At 40.3% G+C, this 23353-nt stretch overlaps 1 pseudogene; it reads left to right on the forward strand.

Moving 5' to 3' along the window:
• LOC115420968 (serine/threonine-protein kinase SRK2H-like) overlaps window positions 1-9717 on the forward strand; it is a 33449-nt pseudogene extending 23732 nt beyond the window's left edge.
• The last annotated feature ends 13636 nt before the right edge of the window (window positions 9718-23353 follow it).

Below are 23353 nucleotides of genomic sequence, written 5' to 3' on the forward strand. Positions count from 1 at the left end.
AAGGCCAAATACATGTACATGTACATATGGCGTGTATTACACACCATATTTGACACTACAAAAAGGCTCATATGTAAATATTCCCATTTGTGCTTGTGATAACTGTGGCTTGTGGTTCACACATGTTGGTGTCAGGGCTTGGGTTGGGGTCAGGGTTTGGGTTGGGGTCAGGGTTTGGGTTTGGGTTGGGGTCAGGGTTTGGGTTTGGGTTGGGTCAGGGTTTGGGTTGGGGTCAGGGTTTGGGTTGGGGTCAGGGCTTGGGTTGGGGTCAGGGTTTGGGTTGGGGTCAGGGTTTGGGTTTGGGTTTGGGTCGGGGTCAGGGTTTGGGTCGGGGTCAGGGTTTGGGTTGGGGTCAGGGCTTGGTTGGGGTCAGGGTTTGGGTCGGGGTCAGGGTTTGGGTTGGGGTCAGGGTTGGGTTGGGTCAGGGTTTGGGTTCTGAGCTGGGTTAGGGTCAGGGTTTGGGTTCTGAGCTGGGTTAGGGTCAGGGTTTGGGTTGGGGTCAGGGTTTGGGTTGGGGTCAGGGCTTGGGTTGGGGTCAGGGTTTGGGTTGGGGTCAGCCTGGTAAAGCAGCTTATGTTACCGACTGAACCTCAATGGCACAGATTGTTCCAGACTGCAGGTAATAATTAATGAGACAACAGCAGATATTTGGAATAAACTTGAAGACGTGTGCAGAATGTTGCCTCCTGAATCGTGGAATGTCATGCTTTGGGTGAACTGCAGACATAAACACATACACATTTCAGAAGTAACAGCATCGATGCTAACAATGCTAACAAAGCTTCACCTCCTGTGACCTTTTCAAACTGAAGATGGAAGATGCTCCGCTGCTCACCCCGACCTCTGACCTGAGCTGTGACAAAATAGACTTTCACAGCTGCAGTGCTATTATTTAACCCTTTCATGCATGAATTATGAAAACCTTAAGCAAGATTTTTTTCTCAATGATTTTATTCCTCTTAGGCATGAAAAAAACTGTGATTAAATTTTTTTTTTTTTTTTTTTTTAATGAACTTAGCCAAAAGGTCCACTCAGCTGGACATCATGTGTTAATGCTTTCATGCATGAATATGAAAAAAAAAAGTATCTAGATTTTTTTTAGATTGATTTTATTACTCAAATTAGGCTAAAGTTTAAACGTATTTAGAATTTTTTTTAAATAGGGTTTTTATTAAGAAGATATTTAACCTCCTGAGACCTAGGAAAGTACAAGGTTTGGCTTTTTAAATAATTAAATAATTGCATATATTGAAAACATCATCAGGCTACAGTTTTTTTCAGCTGCATTTAAATTTTTTTTAATGGAATATGTTCTTTCGGTGGACCGTTTTTTGTTTTTTTTTTTTTAAATAAAGCTTGGAACGTCTTGTCCAGAAACGTGGACAGAAAACCCATAGCTATGTCTAAGGAGGTTAACTTTATAAGATCACAGAACAGTCAAAATTCCAAAATTAAGATGAATTTGTTTTCCACTGTATTGCTTAGGGTCTGTAGAGACTGCCCCCTTGTGGTTTGGAGAATATTGCCTTTGTAAACCCTTGGGAAGTGAGCCTAAACTATGTGTCCACAAATGTTGACATTGTGCATGAAAGGGTTAATTTTTTGAAGCAAAGAAACAGGCATTTATTGACATACTGCGTTAAAAACTATGAAATAAAATGTTTTTAAATGCTTCTAATCTGATATTTTCTCACATTTTATCATACAATAATACCAGTTATTACTCACTCAGATAATATGCAAAAAACAGCCCAACTTTTTGTAAAAAAAAAAAAAAAAAAAAACTTAATTACAGTCTAATAACAATTAACAGTTGATTTACACTCAAATATGTTAGTGCAGATCAGGTTTATCAAGAACAGGAAAGTTACAGTCATGGTATGAGTGTCAGTGTATTATGGGATGGTGCATAAGCGTCCACTGTGTTGGCTGATATGGAACTAAAACAGTGATGAAAGTGTTCCAGTTTTTGCCGGAAATCTGTTTTTTTCCGAAAACTGAGCATATGTTCCTGTAAAGTAAACGTGTCCGGATCATTTCCGTCTGGTTTGGCGACATTTCAGCCGTAAATTACACATAATCGCTCCGAAAAAGTGTAAATTATGTTTATTTGGGTCCGTCTCATGGGTGCGGCCTTATTGCTTTCTTCTCCATTCGTCTCAACCAATGAGATGCTCGTTTACAACGTGGAACTTGTATCGACTTTGAGTATTTTACCGCCAATGTATTTGGTGTAAACATTCTGTGAAATCATGTCAGAATTTCTGGTCCTTCAGCGTGGGGACGAACTGAAGTGTGAGGCAGGAATCCAAAAGAAGTTCAAGTGGTCCTGGCTCCAGGAAACTGAGAGAAACGCGATTTTCTGTCGCAGTACGTCCAGAAGACAAGCAAACCAGGTTTGTTACTCTTTGGTAACAAACCAGGTTTTTGCTCCCAAAGCGCAGCAGAATGGACCTAAGAGCACGCAGAACGAAAGGCTCCGAAAAGTTCAGGTTTTTTTCTTTCCTCACTTTCATCACTAAAACAACAAAACCCATGAATATACAAGGAACAGTTGTAGAACAGATGTCCTCTGTAGTGACCAGTATGCATGAAAGGGTTAACTCTGATCCAAAGTGATGCTTTTTCTGGAACAAAGTAGAAGCTGAAGGACAAAGATGTGAGTAAAAGTCCCTCATCCAGTCTGTGCAAATGTGATGGTGACCAGGGGGATTGGAGCCGTCATTTACTATTTAAGGCTAAGGTTTGTACCTGTGTGTGTGTGTGTGTGTGTGTGTGTGTGTGTGTTCCAGATATCTGGTCTCTGGGGGTCATCCTCTACATGCTGGTCTGTGGAGTTCCTCCGTTCCAAGAAACCAACGACAGTGAGACTCTGGTCATGATTCTAGACTGTCGATACTCCATCCCTGAACATGTTTCAGACGACTGCAAGGAGTGAGTACACACACACACACACACACACACACACACACACACACACACACACACACAACCTGACCCTAAACCCTAACCTGAACCCTCAGCCTGGGCTTGGACCATCAACATCACTCACAGTCATAGACTCGTCTGTACCGTTCAGAGGGGTTTCATCATATTCGTCTCTTTGAGCCCGTTACAGTTCCATTCATTATTTAACTTAACATCGAACCCTAACCCTGACCCTGATTTAAAGGCTCATCCTCTCTGAGATGTCATGGTTTCAATGTGGGTGACTGTCTTAAGGAGTCGCTGACCGTAACGTCTCTCATTATTGCATTTCAGTGGATAATTTTAGTGTCCTAGTTAGCATCGAGGCTTCACTAAAACAATGAATATGAGTCTAATGTGTCAAATTCAGCTGTTGGTGAACAATTAGCTGTGATTTTATTTAGCACTGACATATCTGTATGTGCTGTGCTCTCATTCAGTCTCATCAGACGGACACAAACCTACGAGTACTCTGGGAATAAACTGCAGCTCACCCTTACTCACATGTCCCTATCACTTACCCTTCACTCCTCACACCTCCCACCAAAATACACACACTGTCCTCAGCTCAGGATACAGACTAGATACTGTCAACACACACTGGACTGGTCCTGCAGCCTCAGGGACTGTACTACCACAGGAACGGGCTCCATCTGATGTCATGTTTACATACACATTAACCCTTTATAGGGCATTCATTAAAATACTCTGAAATTCAAAATTTCATCCTTGGAGGACGTAACACGACTTTATTACTTTTGTGAAATTAAAAAAAAATTTTTATTGTCATGTAACAAATCAAGGTCAATGATGTTACCGTATTTGGTCCTTACCCAGAAGTGGCAAAAAAATCCAAGAATATATATATATATATATATATATATATATATATATATATATATATATTTTTTTTTTTTTTTTTTTTTTTTTTTTTTTTTTTAAAGCCGTAAGGTAAACAAAATTTTCAGTTCGGTACGTTTTCGGTTTTCAAAGCCACGGTTCTTTTTTTTTTTCCGTTCTTTATGGGAAGAAAGAAAACCCTTCAAATGTCTTTAATGCATTTATGAATTTTGAACATTTTTCCCCCAATTTTTGGAGACAACAGAATATAGAAAAACAGGAATAATATAATTTACTGCTATAAATCAAATAGAAAATAAAATAAATAAAATATTACTAAATGTATTTTAAAACATTAGTATTACATTTTTACCTGAAAGGTAGTTTTAAACAAACTACACAAATCTAATCCCAGTTCTGTCAGTTCACATTCTGCAGAAAAAGAACAACAAAAAAGTGAATTGCACATGAAGTGCAACATTAAGAAGATATTTACATGTAGTATTTTATATATCCGTACATTTTGTCCTATATTCATTAACTTCACAGTCCTACTGGTTAGTTTTACTTTTATATTTTTTCATCACATTCACTTTTCAGCAATAAATTCATTTAGTTTGCACCTTTAGTTGTAAATAGATTTGTAGCTTTTATGCATTCATGCTTTACATAATTTTACAGTCAATTGAAATAAATATTTTAATGAATGGATAAAATAATAAAATATGAACCCATCAGATGTGAGATTATTCATACTGCACCGCTCTAATGTCCTCTTACACCGTCTTTTTCCACTGAAAATAAAACGGCTGCATGTTTATAAGTTAGCATCAGGAAAATAGTCCCTAACATATGCACGTTTTATTTCTCTATAATTAACATTTGCTTAAAGGTACTGCCCAGCTGTTCCGCACCATCTGAGGGGGAAGATCTGCAGTAGCAGTTAATGGGTTTAAGTCACGAAAAGGGTGAAGACTCACAAAGTGTTGAGAGTTGAACTGAAGCACGTCCTGATAACCCTAACCCTAACCCTAACCCTAACCCTCTGTTTCCGTGGTTGTGCTCGTCAGACTCACAGAATGCACATCTTTCTGGTGTCTTTTGCAGTCGTGTTTGTAAATCCAGTCTATTGTGGAGTTGCTTTGATGTCCTCCGTCTGCAGACTCGTCCCAGAACATCTGATCTAATACTCACAGTCATATGACTGAGCCCGCAGTCACATGGTCATAGTAATAAAGCAGCCAAATAGAACAGAACAACCTTGTGGACATTACAGACAAAGACACAGGTTTCAGGCCATTTATTTAATGTCTTTAATTTTGAAGATGTGACCTAGATCAGATATAAATAAGGTCAATTCTGGTTACTTTAATAACTCAGCTCTGACGTCTGTAGACCAAAATGTGATGCAGGGAATCAAAAATTACCTTTGAACTGCAATCAATGCTCTTTAAAGCAAGCGTGATGACGCTCAAGTACTTTTGTGAACAGAATAACTAACGATTGTTAATTAAAGTTATGTCTGTTTGACAAAAAGACAAACCCAGTAAAAGGTGTTTGTTTAAAGACGCACACCTGAAAACTTCATATATTTTTCATGGTTCTTTTATGCACGGGAAACACATGATTAAATTGAAGAAAGATATCAATATTTAGTTAATACAGAAAAGTCAGCAAAGATGTGACAAAATTACTTGACCTAATAATTAAATGTTTTCCTAAACCTACCCATCAGAACTACACTGTAAAAAAAAAACAAAAAAAAACAAAAAAACAGTATTATTCCAGCAGCAGGGGCGCCGAAAAAATACTGTTAAATAACAGAAAATAACCATCTCATAAAAATACAGTAATTTTCCATCATTAAAATACAGTTTTTTGCCCTAACTTTACATGAGATTTGCTAATTTTTTTACTTTTTGATGTTTAATACAGAATATTTTCATGTATTAAAGCAATCAAATTCCCTATAAATATATATATATAAATCATTTTCAGTGAGACTCAGTTGTCCAATCCACTGATAAAAACTGTATTTGGACAGTTTTATCAGTGCTTATACCATGTTATACATTCACAAAAACACATTATTCAACATTTTTGTTGTGAAACCTCCTGTAATTACACAAGTCAATTAACAACAAGTCTGGTTTCAACTGACAGAACAATACTTCTGTTACAGTTAATTGTCAGTAATTTTATCTCATTTTACTATTTTTAATTTTTTTTTTTAAATAGAAAATAAATATTTGTGAAATTATGATACATTTGCAAATGTATTTTAAAAAAGAAAAAAATTCTTTTAAAAATTGAAATTTTTTGGTTATTCACAGTTACAGTTTTTCGTGTTATTTTCCATTTGACATGTAAAATCACAGTTTATTTTTGTCATTTCATTGATATTTTCCTGTATCTTAAAAATACAGGAAAAATCTGTAAAATAAACAGTGAAAATTCTGTTAAATTACAGATTTTTTTTTACAGTGTGACAGGAGCTGCGACGTGAACTGCGGTTCGTGTTGGCAAATCCTAGATTATTTCATGCTCGCAGGATTCCATTTGCTGCAAAATACAATTCCCATTTAATGACTGTGAAGTTATCTGCAGTGTTTTACTAGTGACAGGACGCCATCTAGTGATGAACATCTGCTATTACCTGTGTCTGTTAAAGTGGTCAGCCGCAGTACAATTAATGAATTCAGTTCCATCTGACAGAGATGGAGAAAGGATAGAATAAAGAAAAGGGGATCCACTGGATAGAAAAGGGGGATCTACTGGGACAAAAGATAGAAAAGAGGATCTACTGGGATCAACTGATAATTGAACAAACTATGACCAATAGAATAATATAAATTAACATCATGATAAACAGCCCTAACTAACCCTAACTTCAAAGATAGTTCACAGTCAGGGTTTCCTTTAGCTCATTAGAGATTTGTTAAAAATGATGTTGGTCAAAATCCCTGATAATATTGTTTCTATGAAGATTCAAAGATTTTTATTGTCAGCTCAGTAGATGCAGAGAATTACAGATACAGAAAAATGACATATAGTTTCTCTCGCCTTGTTAAATGTCGTGCATTAAAAAAAACACTAAACTGAAATCCCTGTACAACTGCTGTCACTAGCATGTGTATCTGAATTTTATCAGACATTGTTAGATTTTTTTTTCTGAGTGCTGACAGAAACAGATAACTCATCAGTATAAGTAACATTATGTATACAGTGTTTTTCACAGAAAGAATTCACAGAGTGCTTTACAGTAAAATCAGTGAATTAAAGGACTTCATTACTGTTCACCTTGCCTTTAACCCCTTTCATGCACAGTGGTCAGTCCAGTGGTCAGTTCTTCTCCAGCTGTTCTCTTGATATTCACGGGTTTTGTTGTTTTAGTTCCATATCAGCCAACACAGTGGACACTAATGCACCATCCCATAATACACTGACATTCAGACCATTACTGTAACTTTACTGTTCTTGGTAAACCTGATCTGCACTAACATGTTCAAGTGTAAATCAGTTGCTTGTAATTGTTATTAGACTGTAATTAACAAGCTTTTTTTTTTTTTTTTTTTAAACAAAAGTTAAGTCTTTTTTGCACATTATCACCATGAAGTGGGTAATAACTAGTATTATTGTATGTGAAAATCTGAGAAAACATCAGACTAGCTGCATTAAAAAACTTAATTCATAGTTTCACACAGTTTATCAGTAAATACGTTTCTTGCTTCAAAAATTAAATGCATGGTGTCCAGCTGAGTGGACATTTTGCAGCTCCATGAAAAATGCACGTTTTTTTGCCTTTTGCACAGCTGTATTCTACTGTGTACACATCTTACATTTTTACTGTCTATATTCTATATTTTTATTCTGTTATTTTATATTGTCGCGAGCAAATGCAACATTTCATTCTGTATACGCTTGTACATCTGAGTGACAATAAAGTCTAAGTCTAAAATAGGTTCATAAAAAAATTAAACCGCTTTGTTTTTTTAATGCCTGGGGGAATAAAAACACTCATAATAACACTCTCATAATTCATGCATGAAAGGGTTAATGAGCTTCGTTCTTTCATAACTCTAGAGTTCATTGTTATTCTTAATTGTAACAAAGACACATTGACATACAACAGCTAAGGTTCAGATTTGTTCCCATCATTCACAGACATACAGCTCTATGTTTATTCATTTGATTTATATTATTTTTATTGATTGGCCAAATATCAGTATGTTTCAGTATCAGTATCTTCGTAGCAGGTGTAATGGAGTACAACTGTCATCTCTGTCACATCCTCACCTTCAGTCTCTAAATCCTGCTTTCTCTGTCAGTCTGATCTCCAGGATGCTCCAGAAGGATCCGTCCCGTCGAGCGTCGCTTGAAGAGATCGAGGCGCACGATTGGCTGCAGGGGCTGGACTGCGCCCTGCTCAGCCCAGAGGCCCCGCCCCAGTGGCTCTCAGGGGCCCTTTCCCCCAGCTCTCCCCGCTTAGGAGCGCCCGAATGCGGGGACCTGCTCGCTGTGAAGTCCTCGACTCAGCCAGCGTTCCCCGGTCCGTGGCAGCCCAGCCCCAGCTTCACCTTACGCCCCCCTCTGGCCGAAGAGCCCCCCGGTCACCAAGAACCTGCCTGCGCTACAGCAGATCTGTGAGGAGGAGGAAGGGGAGGAAGGGGAGGAGGGGGGGGAGGGGGAGGAGGGGGAGGCAGAGAAGGAGGAGGACAGTTTGACCGAGGACAGTGAAGGTTTGGCAGTATCACTTTCACCACTGGAAACAGAAACTGAGGAGGTACATGAAGATCAAAAGTGTAGGGAAGAGGAGCAAAGAGAGCAAGGCTTAGTGGAGATAATGGAAGAGGAGGAGGAGGAGCAAAACAAGGACAATGAGGAGATGAAGGTGGAGGTGGAGGTGGAGGACAAAGACAGTGAGCAGCCGGTCAGTCCTGGAGACGAGCCGCCGAGTCGGACTCCTGAGGTCCCACTGTCTCCTCCAGCTGGTTTAGAGGACCGGTCCTGTCCGGATCCACCAGATCCAGAACCAGAACCGGCAGACGACGCAGAAACTGAACCCAACAACAACACCGACAAACCCCCTCCTCTGCACACTGACCCCCCGTCCTCTGAACCCCCAGACCCTGCTCCGCCTCAGGAAGCAGAAGGACTAAACAGGGACGACAGGACGGACCAAGGCACCAGAGATAGATCTCAACCCCACAACGGTCCGGGGTCTCAGAACACGGGTCCGGACTCGGCTCCGAGGGCCGAACCCGGAAAACGACACAGCATAAAACTGCGCGAGAGACTGTTTCAGTTTCCTCTGTGTGAGAAAGCTCTGGCCTTCAACATACCGACACAAAACAAGTCCAAGATCCTGCCTCTGGCTCAGTACAACTGCTGCCATGTGCTGTAGACTGAAGCGCCCTCTAGGGACCGAACGGGGGTTGAACAGGTTTAACATGGAGCACATGTGAGTGAAGAGCTCCCCCTGCTGACACCAGGAGGGAAGATCTTCAAGGATGTGAAGTGTACAGGACAGGAGGCGTCCAGCTCACAGTCCTAGCTTTGTGCTCATGAAACAAATAAAGCCTGAGTTCAGCGCAGTAGTCCGAGCCGCTAGAACCTCATCCATCTGCTGCTGTGTACAGAAGCAACAAAGAACTACCACGAGTGGAGTCTGATCTGTAGCCTAGCATGAACCAAAAGGACCTGAAGGAGACAAAAAGACTTTATGAACAGGCTCAGAAGAGACGCGATGTCTGTAAATGTGTTAGTGAAATAAGCTATAGTTAGTTGGCTTTGTTTTAAAGGTGCCTACGACTCCTCAGTGGTTTTAATCCGGTGTCACCTGGTTTTTACTGTAAGGACCTTTACACACTGGGCTGGAAAGAGTGACAAAAGAATGGAAAATACAAGGACGACCAGGGCTGGGTATCATGGCCAATTTCCATGATCGACTGGATTTCGATTCATAAGGTTCTGAATCGATTAATCACGATTCGATCCGATCCAATATTGATTCGATTCAGTATTAATTGATTGATTCAGATTAATTTAGTGATACCAAAGTACAATTTTGAGTTAAAACCTGATTATTTGGCTACTGCAGTCATGCAACACATCAATACTGGGATCAATATTGATATTAGAAAGGAAATAAATCTGACATTTAAGCAGAAGGAGCTGAATCTGCTCTGAAATAAAGAACATAATGAATTGGACACAAACATGTCCATGTTTCTACAGTGGATCTGAACAGACTTCTTCATCATCTTTATTCTGTTTTATGGTGGGTGGCTTCTACTCACGGGGGGGGGGGGGGGGGGGTGCACTCCATGATTGTTGGTCGGAGTGGGGTGGGGGAGTGCGCTTAGCGGTTGGACATTGTGGCTTTATTCTTCCTCTAACTCCATACTCAACCATAGGTGATAGTCTGGATCCAAGTTAATATTCCAAGAACAACCATCTTCTGCAACTCGCCTCGGAGAACCTCCAGGCGACCAGTTCCTTCACACAGTGGAGGGGTCCCCCCCCTCCCCTCCCCTCCATGTCTTTTCCACGCCAGAGCCGTCGTGAACAAGACCAGGGGTTCGCAAGATGGAGCCGCCCGCGCTTCCACGTACTCCTGGTCCTGCTCTGAAAAATCGATCTCATCCACTATTAATCAATTACGCAAAATTAAAACGAAATTGATCTAAGATCGATCAAATCGATTTTTTTACCCAGCCCTAAGGATGACCGCATCATTCTGTAGAGACATGATGCGTTGGAGGTCACCTGGAGTCCTCGTGTATAGGTTTAGGGTTAGGGTTAGCCCTGACCCTAACCCTGTGTGCACTCTGTTCACTTGTGTTTTCAATGTGCAGGTAAAACATTACACAGTGACTTAGGTATTTAATTAACGCCACATTAATGTTTAATTAATGTGTAAGTTTCTCACTAGGGATAGACTGATTATTGGGTTTAGCCGTTCTCACTGTCAGTATGTAGTGATGTTGGTCTTTTTACGTACAGTCTGTGGTCTGTAGGTGTCGCTGTGGTTCCAATCACAGCATGTCTGAGGAGTTATAGAAGAAAGACTAAAGGTTTATCATCACTGAAATGAGAAAAGGATTCCCTAATAATTGTTCTTTCTTCATACAAACCAGAGCAGCTCTACATACGCTGGTCCACCTCATCGGTTCGTTTATTCATACACGGTGCAAAAGCTCAGACAAATGGACTCTGTACTTTATTCACATTGTAAATGAACATCAGCTGGAACATTTCATCATTTTTGAGGAGAAGAAAACTCATCCAGTGTGTAAAGGCCTTACAACTTTTTAAGAAAACGCTGTAAAAGTCCGACTGTCGGAGCGCTAACAGTCAGTAGATGCGTTCTGTCGTGTTTTGATCTGCGTATTTGAATCCAGTTGGAACCAGTTTGGTTCCTCTTCCCTTTTGCACAACCTGCTTCTTCTGGTGGTTTAAAGCTCTTAATATAAGCTCGTATACAGACAGACTGAGACTGTTATATCATATGATGTATAATATAATATATGCCTGTGATGGAAATGTACTTATAATGTTCCGTTCTCTTAATGCTCACGTCTTAATTTGACTGCACAGAACTTTTGATCGTTGACCGTTGTTTGGGATGCAGGTCTTCCACTGCTTCTGCTTTTTAATTCTGCTAAATTGTAATTGGTCATATTTTTATTTTGAGTGCAGATATAAGAAGTATATTAAGTTTATGTTTTGCTTTTTTTTAAACCAAACACCACAGATCTTGCTTGTGTCCTCGTTAGGGAACATTTATGACTGTGTGCATGTTCTTACTGTTCTTTCTCACTCTATACCTCCATGTGTCTTGGCTGTGGCAGGACGTTGCTCTTCTGTAATAGTCAGTTCAACTCACAGAATGATGAAGTGAATGCAGCGTGACCACTGGACCAAGAGGGATCCAGGTTAGAGCCCGACTGATATGGGATTTTCAGGGCTGATGCCGATACAGATATTGGAGGCTAAAAAAAGCCAACATCCATTATATCGGCCAATAACCGATATATCGGTCGATATGTGAAATAAGAACACTGATCTACACAGGATATAATAATCTTCTATTCGATAATTGTGGACAGGTGGATTAACAGGTGCTGTGTTTATGTCACACAGATAATGAACCCAAGTGTAAACCTCTGTTTAATAGTCTGATATCAGACTAGTCGGACCTGTGGGGACCACGGGTTATAGATGTGAGAGTTTTTATGCTGGAGAGCAGACTTTTGAAAAAGATGGGAGTCTATATTTTATAAGTAGTGACAGAAAAATTGTTCAGTAAATCCATCCATTCATTCATTCATTTTCTAAAACCAACTTTATCCTCACTAGGGTCATGGGGGTCGCTTGGAGCCTATCCCAGCTACTTACGGGTGAAGGCGGGGTTCACCCTGGACAAGTCGCCAGTTCATCGCAGGGCTGAACATATTTAGATTAACCAGTTAACCTATCAGTGCATGTCTTTGGATGGTGGGAGGAGCCAGAGTGCCTGGAGAGAACCCACGCAGATATGGGGAGAATACGCAAACTCCACACAGAAAGGTCCCACCCCCCGTCGACTGGTGTTGGAATCGAACCCAGGACCTTCTGTCTGTGAGGCACGAGTGCTAACCACTGCACCACCGTGTCGCCCCAAAAATCCATCCATCCATTTTCTTCCTCTTCATCCTGGGCCGGGTCACGAGGGCAGCAGTCTAAGCAGGGACGCCCAGACTTCCCTCTCTCCAGACTCCTCCTCCAGCTCTTCTGGGGGGACCCTGAGGCATTCCCAGTCCAGCCCAGAGACATAGTCTCTCCAATGTGTCCTAGGTCTTCCCCGAGGCCTCCTCTTGGTGGGACATGCCCGGAACACCTCCCCAGGGAGGAGTCCAGGAGGATCTGAATCAGATGCCCGAGCCACCTCAGCTGGTTCCTCTGGATGTGGAGGAGCAGCGGCTCTACTCCGAGCTCCTCCCTGGTGACTGAGCTCCTCCCCCTATCCCTAAGGGTGCGCCCAGCCACCCTGCGGAGGAAACTCATTTGGACCGCTTGGATCTGGGATCTTGTCCTTTCGGTCATGACCCAAAGCTCATGACCAGAGGTGAGGGGAGGAACGTAGACTGACCGGTAAATCCAGAGCTTCTCCTTTCGGCTCAGCTCCTTCTGAACCACGACAGACCGATACAACGACCGCATCACTGCAGACGCTGCACCGATCCACCTGTCAATCTCACGCTCCATCCTTCCTTCATTTATGAACAAGACCCCGAGATACTTAAACTCCTCCACTTGGGGCAAAGACTCCCCACCGACCCGGAGAGGGCAGACCACCTTTTTTCACCTGGACTTCAGCGTGCTCTGGGGCAGTTTGCAGCCGAGTGTGAAGTGAATGGGATGAGGATCAGCACCTCCAAATCCGAGGCCATGGTTCTCAACCAGAAAAAAGGTGGTTTAGTAAATCCTTTTTTAAAATGTAAGCGACATTTACCTTTAATGAGTCCAACTTCAAAGCAAACTATCAAACTATACAAAAATAATGAGAGCAAAAATTACAACCACAAATTTATGTTTTCACTCACAAATTTGGATGTGTCTGCCTCACAGCACTACAACTTCCCATGTGGACTAAGGACTAAACTGAGCATGTGCAGAGTGAATTAGGTGAGTCCTAAGTTGTTCCTGATTGGAGCAACTGCAAGAGTTACAACTGTCCCCAGTCTCCCCGACACTATTAATACCCAGGTGTACCTGCAGAATGAAACTGTGAGGGAGACAGGAAGTGCACGGACATGGGTGTGTGTGGGGGGGTGAATAGTTCATAAGACTGGGGGGGGGGGTCTGTGATTTTCGGACAGGGGGGTTTGGAGCCGGGAGGGCGGGGTTAGTGGTCCATCCTCGTCAGAACGAGGGGGGGTATTGGTCTGTGATTCCATGATTGTGTGTTTGTGTGTGGGGGTGATAGTGTGATTGTCCGAGCAGAAGTGAAAGTGAAACTGAACGGCTTCACTGTTCCTCTAACTGTCCAGGCAGCGCACACACACACACACACACACACACAAACACACACACACACAGGAGCAACGAGCAACAGAATGTCTGCAGCAAAAAAGTTAATAAATCAGTTACATATTGGCCGATGTTGATTAATCGGTGATAAACTATAATCAGCCCGATTAATCTGCTGGTCGATTAATCGGTCGGGCTCTACTCCATGTCTGGGTCCAGTTGAGGACTCCCTCCGCATGCTGTTACCTCATATTTAATGCCTCTGTGTGTTTGTAGATTTTCACCTAACACACTGGATTTTTGCCTCTTTTGAAGTTGATATAAAAAGTGTAAAGTTTTGTAGAGTCCCAAAGTCCACAGCTGTACGATAAGCTACTGCACGTTTGTCCTTCAGTAAAGAGCTTCATTCCGTCTCACTGCGACTTCACAGGCTCAACAAATTAGATTTTGAACTCGTGACCTGAGATCTCATGTTCCTGAGCGATACGAGAGAAGCAAAAAATCTGATGATCACTTCTGTTCACTGTTCATGGAAGCAGATCATCTGTGCAGAAGACAGATAATGACCCTGTGACTGCAGCCCATCCCCAAACCCTAAACCCTAAACCGTGTCCTAACCCTGAACCCTCTCCTAACCCTAAACCCTGTCCTAACCCTGAACCCTGTCCTAACCCTAAACCCTGTCCTAACCCTGAACCCTGTCCTAACCCTAAACCGTGTCCTAACACTGAACCCTGTCCTAACCCTAAACCCTGTCCTAACCCTGAACCCTGTCCTAACCCTAAACCCTGTCCTAACCCTAAACCCTGTCCTAACACTGAACCCTGTCCTAACCCTGAACCCTGTCCTAACCCTGAACCCTCTCCTAACCCTAAACCCTGTCCTAACCCTGAACCCTCTCCTAACCCTAAACCCTGTCCTAACCCTGAACCCTCTCCTAACCCTGAACCCTGTCCTAACCCTGAACCCTGTCCTAACCCTGAACCCTGTCCTAACCCTGAACCCTCTCCTAACCCTAAACCCTGTCCTAACCCTGAACCCTCTCCTAACCCTAAACCCTGTCCTAACCCTGAACCCTCTCCTAACCCTGAACCCTGTCCTAACCCTGAACCCTCTCCTAACCCTGAACCCTGTCCTAACCCTGAACCCTGTCCTAACCCTGAACCCTGTCCTAACCCTAAACCCTGTCCTAACCCTGAACCCTGTCCTAACCCTGAACCCTGTCCTAACCCTGCAGCCCATCTCCTAACCCGTCTCAGTCTACTGACCTGCTTTGGAACTTGTCTTTGGATCCATGAACCTGTTTTTCTGTCTTTATTTATTAAAACCGAATATTAAATTAAATTAAATCACTTGAATGGTCTTTGATGACTGACTGGAGTAAACAGACAGATGCAGTGTAATCTGAGTAAAAGTATTAATACCACACTGAAAATACTCTACTGCCTTTAAGGTCATGTCATTAAAAGAATTTAAACAGTCGCTGTCGATGTGTTTTTGTTTTTTGTTTTTTTTTATAAAAAGAAGGAAAGACATGAATTGGACGAGAAATGAGAGGATCAAATGGGAAAAGCAGAAAAGACTGTTGAAAAAACAACATGTTGAGAATTCAGTGACAGAATCATTGAGTTTCTGTCGGGACGAACCTCTTCTGTCCAAAACGATCAGATTTGAAGAAACTGGAAAATATGATGTAAACGGTAAATAAAACACTGGAGGTCAGAGACGTAGTCCAAGGCTTTTTCAACACGGTTTTATTTAATATTTCTAAAACCAACATGAAAACTGACCAACGGAAGCATCTCATGAAATCAAATAGAACTGTTTTTTTTTCTTTTTTCTTTAATTTTTCAAAGCACATACTACAGTCTTATGTTCGACCACTGGGGGGCGCTGATGACCCCCCCCACACACACACACACACTCCCGAAAAAGGGTAAAACACCCTTAAATACCTCACAAATCACTAATTGATGCTTCAGGGGAAATCTAGAAGTGTTTTTAATGAATTAAAAATTTTCAGTATATCTTCATTTTTCAAAGCACATATTGTTATGTTCGACTACTGGGGGGGGGCATCAGCAACCCCCCCCCCCCCCAAAAAAAAAAGAAAGTTTTAAAACTCCCGTAAATACCTCACAAATCACTAATTGCTGTTTTGAGGATAATTTAGAACTGTTTTTACAGAATATAAAATTTTCAAAATATTTTAATTTTTCGGAGCACATACTATACTCTTATTTTCGACCACTGGGGGCGCTGATGACCCCCCCCCCCCCCGAAAAAAGGGTCAAACACCTTTCATTACAATACAAGTCACTAATTGATGTTTTGGGGATAATCAAGAAGTGTTTTTAAGAAATTAAAAATTTTCAATGTATTTTCATTGTTGAAGCACATACTATATAGACTTATGTTCGACCACTGGAGGGCACTGATGACCCCCCCCCACACACACACACCCCGAAAAAAAAAAAGTATAAAAACCCTTAAATACCTCACAAATTATTAATTAATTTTTTTGGGATAATATAGAAGTGTTTTTTTTTTTTTAATTACATTTTCAACATTTTATTTTTTGAAGCACATACTACAGTCTCATATTCGACCACTGGGGGGTGCTGATGACCCCCCCCCCGAAAAAGATGTAAAACACCCTTAAATGCCTCACAAATCACAAATTGTTGCTTCAGGGATAATTTAGAAGTGTTTTTAAAGATTTAAAAATTGTTAACATACTTTCATTTTTTGAAGCAAGTACTATAGTCTTATGTTTAAATACTGGGGGGCGCTGATGACCCCCCACCACCACCACCACCACCAAAAAAAAAAAGTTTTAAAATATGCCTAAATACCTCACAAATCACTAATTGATGCTTTGGGTATAATTTAGAAGAATTTTTTATTACTGAAAAGTTTTCAACATATTTTCATTTTTGAGGCATGTACTAAACTCTCATGTTCAACCACTGGGGGGCACTGATGACCCTGACAATGGAAAAAAAACACCCCTGAAGACTTCACAAATCAATAATTGATGTGTCAGGGAGAAGCTAAAAGTGTTTTTAATGAATAAAAATGTAATTTTTCAAAGCACATTTATGTGATCCAAAAACGGTAATTTTGGACCATATTCAGATCTAATTAAAAAGTGCTCTAGATCATTATACATGCCCACCTAAGTGTTTCTGGAGGTATTTCAAAGTTTTTGGAGCCTTTATTAAAATATTCATCGGCACCCCCTGGTGTTGACATAGTAAGGCTATAGTATGTGCTCCAAAAAGAGTAATTTTGGACCATGTTCAAATCTGGTTAAAAAGGGCTCTAGATCATTATACAAGCCCATCTACATGTTTCCAGAAGTATTTCAAGACGTTTCAAGCCTTTATTAAAACATTCATCGGCACCCCCTGGTGTTCAAATGGTAAGGATATAGTATGTGCTCCACAACGGGTAATTTTGGATTATGTTCACATTTGGTTACAAATTGCTCCAGATCATTATACAAGCCCACCTAAGTGGTTCTGGAGGTATTTCAAGGTGTTTTGAGCCTTTATTCAAACATTCATCATTGCCCCCTAGTGTCCAAATGGAAAGGTTTTAGTTTGTGCTCCAAAAATGGTAATTTTTTGACCATCACATATCTAACAAAAAAGTGCTCTACATCATTGTATAAGCCCACCTAAGTGTTTCCAGAAGTATTTCAAGGTTTTTTGAGCCTTTCTTATAACATTCAACGGAGCACCCTGATGTTTAAATGTTAAGGCTATAGTATGTGCTCCAAAATGGTAATTTTTTGACCATCTTATATCTAACTAAAAAGTGTTCTAGATCATTGTATAAGCCCACCCAAGTGTTTCCAGAAGTATTTCAAGGTCTTTTGACTCTTTATTCAAATATTCATCGGCGTCCCCTGGTGTTCAAAAGCTAAGGCTATAGTATGTGCTCCAAAAAGGGTAATTTTGGACCATCTTCAAATCTAATTAAAAAGTCCTCTAGATCATTAACCAAGCCCACCTAAGTGGTTTTGGAGGTATTTCAAGGTTTTTTGAGCCTTTATTCAAATATTCATCGGCGCCCCCTGGTGTTCAAATGGTAAGGCTATAGTATGTGCTCCAAAAAGGGTAATTTTGGACCATGTTCAAATGTGGTTAAAAAGTGCTCTAGATCATTATACATGCCCATCTACATGTTTCCAGAAGTATTCAAGATGTTTCAAGCCTTTATTCAAACATTCATCGGCACCCCCTGGTGTTGAAATGGTAAGGCTATAGTATGTGCTCCAAAAATCGTAATTCTGGACCATGTTCAAATCAGTTTACAAACTGCTCTAGATCATTATACAAGCCCACCTAAGTGGTTCTGGAGGTATTTCAAGGTTTTTTGAGCCTTTATTCAAATATTCATCAGCGCCCCCTGGTGTTGAAATAGTAAGGCTATAGTATGTGCTCTAAAAAGGGTAATTTTGGACGATGTTCAAATCTGGTTAAAAAGTGCTCTAGATCATTATACATGCCCATCTACATGTTTCCAGAAGTATTTCAAGATGTTTCAAGCCTTTATTCAAACATTCATCAGCGCCCCCTGGTGTTGAAATGGTAAGGCTATAGTATGTGCTCCAAAAAGGGTAATTTTGGATCATCTTCAAATCTAATTAAAAACTGCTCTAGATCTTTATAAAAACCCACCTAAGAGGTTCTGGATGTATTTCAAGGTTTTTGGAGCCTTTATTCAAACATTCATCGGCATTCATCGGTATGTGCTCCAAAAAGGGTAATTTGGGACCATGTTCAAATCTGGTTAAAAAGTGCTCTAGATCATTATACAAGCCCATCTACATGTTTCCAGAAGTATTTCAAGACGTTTCAAGCCTTTATTCAAACATTCATCGGCGCCCCCTGGTGTTCAAATGGTAAGGATATAGTATGTGCTCCACAACGGGTAATTTTGGATTATGTTCACATTTGGTTACAAAGTGCTCCAGATCATTATACAAGCCCACCTAAGTGGTTCTGGAGGTATTTCAAGGTGTTTTGAGCCTTTATTCAAACATTCATCATTGCCCCCTAGTGTCCAAATGGAAAGGTTTTAGTTTGTGCTCCAAAAATGGTAATTTTTTGACCATCACATATCTAACAAAAAAGTGCTCTACATCATTGTATAAGCCCACCTAAGTGTTTCCAGAAGTATTTCAAGGTTTTTTGAGCCTTTCTTATAACATTCAACGGAGCACCCTGATGTTTAAATGTTAAGGCTATAGTATGTGCTCCAAAAATGGTAATTTTTTGACCATCTATATCTAACTAAAAAGTGTTCTAGATCATTGTATAAGCCCACCCAAGTGTTTCCAGAAGTATTTCAAGGTCTTTTGACTCTTTATTCAAATATTCATCGGCGCCCCCTGGTGTTCAAAAGCTAAGGCTATAGTATGTGCTCCAAAAAGAGTAATTCTGGACCATGTTCAAATCAGTTTACAAACTGCTCTAGATCATTATACAAGCCCACCTAAGTGGTTCTGGAGGTATTTCAAGGTTTTTTGAGCCTTTATTCAAATATTCATCAGCGCCCCCTGGTGTTCAAATGGTAAGGCTATAGTATGTGCTCTAAAAAGGGTAATTTTGGACGATGTTCAAATCTAATTAAAAACTGCTCTAGATCATTATACAAGCCCATCTAGGTGTTTCTGGAGGTATTTCAAGGTTTTTTGAGCCTTTATTCAAACATTCATCGGCGCCCCCTGGTATTCAAATGGTAAGGCTATAGTATGTGCTCCAAAAAGGGTAATTTTGGACCATCTTCCAATCTAATTAAAAAGTGCTCTAGATCATTAAGCAAGCCCACCGAAATGGTTCTGGAGATATTTCAAGATGTTTCAAGCCTTTATTCAAATCTTCATCGGCGCCCCCTGTTGTTCAAATGGTAAGGCTATAGTATGTGCTCCACAACGGGAAATTTTGGACTATGTTCACAGTTGGTTATAAAGTGCTCTAGATCATTATACAAGCCCACCTAAGTGGTTCTGGAGGTATTTCAAGGTTTTTTGAGCTTTTATTCAAACGTTCATCGGCGCCACCTGGTGTTAAAATGGTAAGGCTATAGTATGTGCTCCAAAAAGGGTAATTTTTTGACCATCTATATCTAACTAAAAAGTGTTCTAGATCATTGTATAAGCCCACCTAAGTGTTTCCAGAAGTATTTCAAGGTCTTTTGACTCTTTATTCAAATATTCATCGGCGCCCCCTGGTGTTCAAATGGTAAGGCTATAGTATGTGCTCCAAAAAGGGTAATTTTGGACCATGTTCAAATCTGGTTAAAAAGTGCTCTAGATCATTATACATGCCCATCTACATGTTTCCAGAAGTATTTCAAGATGTTTCAAGCCTTTATTCAAACATTCATCGGCGCCCCCTGGTGTTGAAATGGTAAGGCTATAGTATGTGCTCCAAAAAGAGTAATTCTGGACCATGTTCAAATCAGTTTAAAAACTGCTCTAGATCATTATACAAGCCCACCTAAGTGGTTCTGGAGGTATTTCAAGGTTTTTTGAGCCTTTAATCAAATATTCATCAGCGCCCCCTGGTGTTGAAATAGTAAGGCTATAGTATGTGCTCTAAAAAGGGTAATTTTGGACGATGTTAAAATCTAATTAAAAACTGCTCTAGATCATTATACAAGCCCATCTAAGTGTTTCTGGAGGTATTTCAAGGTTTTTTGAGCCTTTATTCAAATATTCATCGGCGCCCCCTGGTGTTCAAATGGTAAGGCTATAGTATGTGCTCCAAAAAGGGGAATTTTGGACCATGTTCAAATCTGGTTAAAAACTGCTCTAGATCATTGTATAAGCCCACCTAAGTGTTTCCAGAAGTATTTCAAGGTCTTTTGACTCTTTATTCAAACATTCATCGGCGCCCCCTGGTATTCAAATGGTAAGGCTATAGTATGTGCTCCAAAAATGGTAATTTTGGACCATCTTCCAATCTAATTAAAAAGTGCTCTAGATCATTAACCAAGCCCACCGTAGTGGTTCTGGAGATATTTCAAGACGTTTCAAGCCTTTATTCAAATCTTCATCGGCGCCCCCTGGTGTTCAAATGGTAAGGCTATAGTATGTGCTCCAAAAAGGGTAATTTTGGACCATGTTCAAATCTGGTTAAAAAGTGCTCTAGATCATTATACATGCCCATCTACATGTTTCCAGAAGTATTTCAAGATGTTTCAAGCCTTTATTCAAACATTCATTGGCGCCCCCTGGTGTTGAAATGGTAAGGCTATAGTACGTGCTCCAAAAAGGGTAATTTTGGACCATGTTCAAATCTGGTTAAAAACTGCTCTAGATCATTATACAAGCCCATCTAAGTTTTCTGGAGGTATTTCAAGGTTTTTGGAGCCTTTATTGAAACGTTCATCGGCGCCCCCTGGTGTTCAAATGGTAAGGCTATAGTATGTGCTCCAAAAATGGTAATTTTGGACCATGTTCAAATCTAATTAAAAAGTGCTCTAGATCATTATACATGCCCATCTTCATGTTTCCAGGTGTATTTCAAGATGTTTTGAGCTTTTATTCAAATATTCATCAGAGCCCCCTGGTGTTCAAATGGTAAGGCTATAGTATGTGCTCCAAAAAGGGTAATTTTGGACCATGTTCAAATCTGGTTAAAAAGTGCTCTAGATCATTATACATGCCCATCTACATGTTTCCAGAAGTATTTCAAGATGTTTCAAGCCTTTATTCAAACATTCATCGGCGCCCCCTGGTGTTGAAATGGTAAGGCTATAGTTTGTGCTCCAAAAAGGGTAATTTTGGACCATGTTCAAATCTGGTTAAAAACTGCTCTAGATCATTATACAAGCCCATCTAAGTGTTTCTGGAGGTATTTCAAGGTTTTTGGAGCTTTTATTCAAACATTCATCGGCGCCCCCTGGTGTTAAAATGGTAAGGCTATAGTATGTGCTCCAAACATGGTAATTTTTTGACCATCTATATCTAACTAAAAAGTGTTCTTGATCATTGTATAAGCCCACCTAAGTGTTTCCAGAAATATTTCAAGGTCTTTTGACTCTTTTTTCAAATATTCATCGGCGCCCCCTGGTGTACAAATGGTAAGGCTATAGTATGTGCTCCAAAAAGGGTAATTTTGGACCATGTTCAAATCTGGTTAAAAAGTGCTCTAGATCATTATACATGCCCATCTACATGTTTCCAGAAGTATTTCAAGATGTTTCAAGCCTTTATTCAAACATTCATCGGCGCCCCCTGGTGTTGAAATGGTAAGGCTAGAGTATGTGCTCCAAAAAGGGTAATTTTGGACCATGTTCAAATCTGGTTAAAAACTGCTCTAGATCATTATACAAGCCCATCTAAGTGTTTCTGGAGGTATTTCAAGGTTTTTGGAGCTTTTATTCAAACATTCATCGGCGCCCCCTGGTGTTAAAATGGTAAGGCTATAGTATGTGCTCCAAAAATGGTAATTTTTTGACCATCTATATCTAACTAAAAAGTGTTCTTGATCATTGTATAAGCCCACCTAAGTGTTTCCAGAAGTATTTCAAGGTCTTTTGACTCTTTATTCAAATATTCATCGGCGCCCCCTGGTGTACAAATGGTAAGGCTATAGTATGTGCTCAAAAAAGAGTAATTCTGGACCATGTTCAAATCAAATTAAAAAGTGCTCTAGATCATTATACATGCCCATCTTCATGTTTCCAGGTGTATTTCAAGATGTTTCAAGCCTTTATTCAAACATTAATCGGCGCCCCCTGGTGTTCAAATGGTAAGGCTATAGTATGTGCTCCAAAAAGGGTAATTTTGGACCATGTTCAAATCTGGTTAAAAAGTGCTCTAGATCATTATACATGCCCATCTACATGTTTCCAGAAGTATTTCAAGATGTTTCAAGCCTTTATTCAAACATTCATCGGCGCCCCCTGGTGTTGAAATAGTAAGGCTGTTCAAATCTGGTTAAAAACTGCTCTAGATCATTATACAAGCCCATCTAAGTGTTTCTGGAGGTATTTCAAGGTTTTTGGAGCCTTTATTCAAATATTCATAGGCGCCCCCTGGTGTTCAAATGGTAAGGCTATAGTATGTGCTCCAAAAAGGGTAATTTTGGACCATGTTCAGATCAAATTAAAAAGTGCTCTAGATCATTATACATGCCCATCTTCATGTTTCCAGGTGTATTTCAAGATGTTTTGAGCTTTTATTCAAATATTCATCGGTGCCCCCTGGTGTTAAAATGGTAAGGCTATAGTATGTGCTCCAAAAAGGGTAATTTTTTGACCATCTATATCTAACTAAAAAGTGTTCTAGATCATTGTATAAGCCCACCTAAGTGTTTCCAGAAGTATTTTAAGGTCTTTTGACTCTTTATTCAAATATTCATCGGCGCCCCCTGGTGTTCAAATGGTAAGGCTATAGTATGTGCTCCAAAAAGGGTAATTTTGGACCATGTTCAAATCTGGTTAAAAAGTGCTCTAGATCATTATACATGCCCATCTACATGTTTCCAGAAGTATTTCAAGATGTTTCAAG

The sequence above is a fragment of the Sphaeramia orbicularis genome, chromosome 6, assembly GCF_902148855.1.
Source record: "Sphaeramia orbicularis chromosome 6, fSphaOr1.1, whole genome shotgun sequence".
Lineage (NCBI taxonomy): Eukaryota > Metazoa > Chordata > Actinopteri > Kurtiformes > Apogonidae > Sphaeramia > Sphaeramia orbicularis.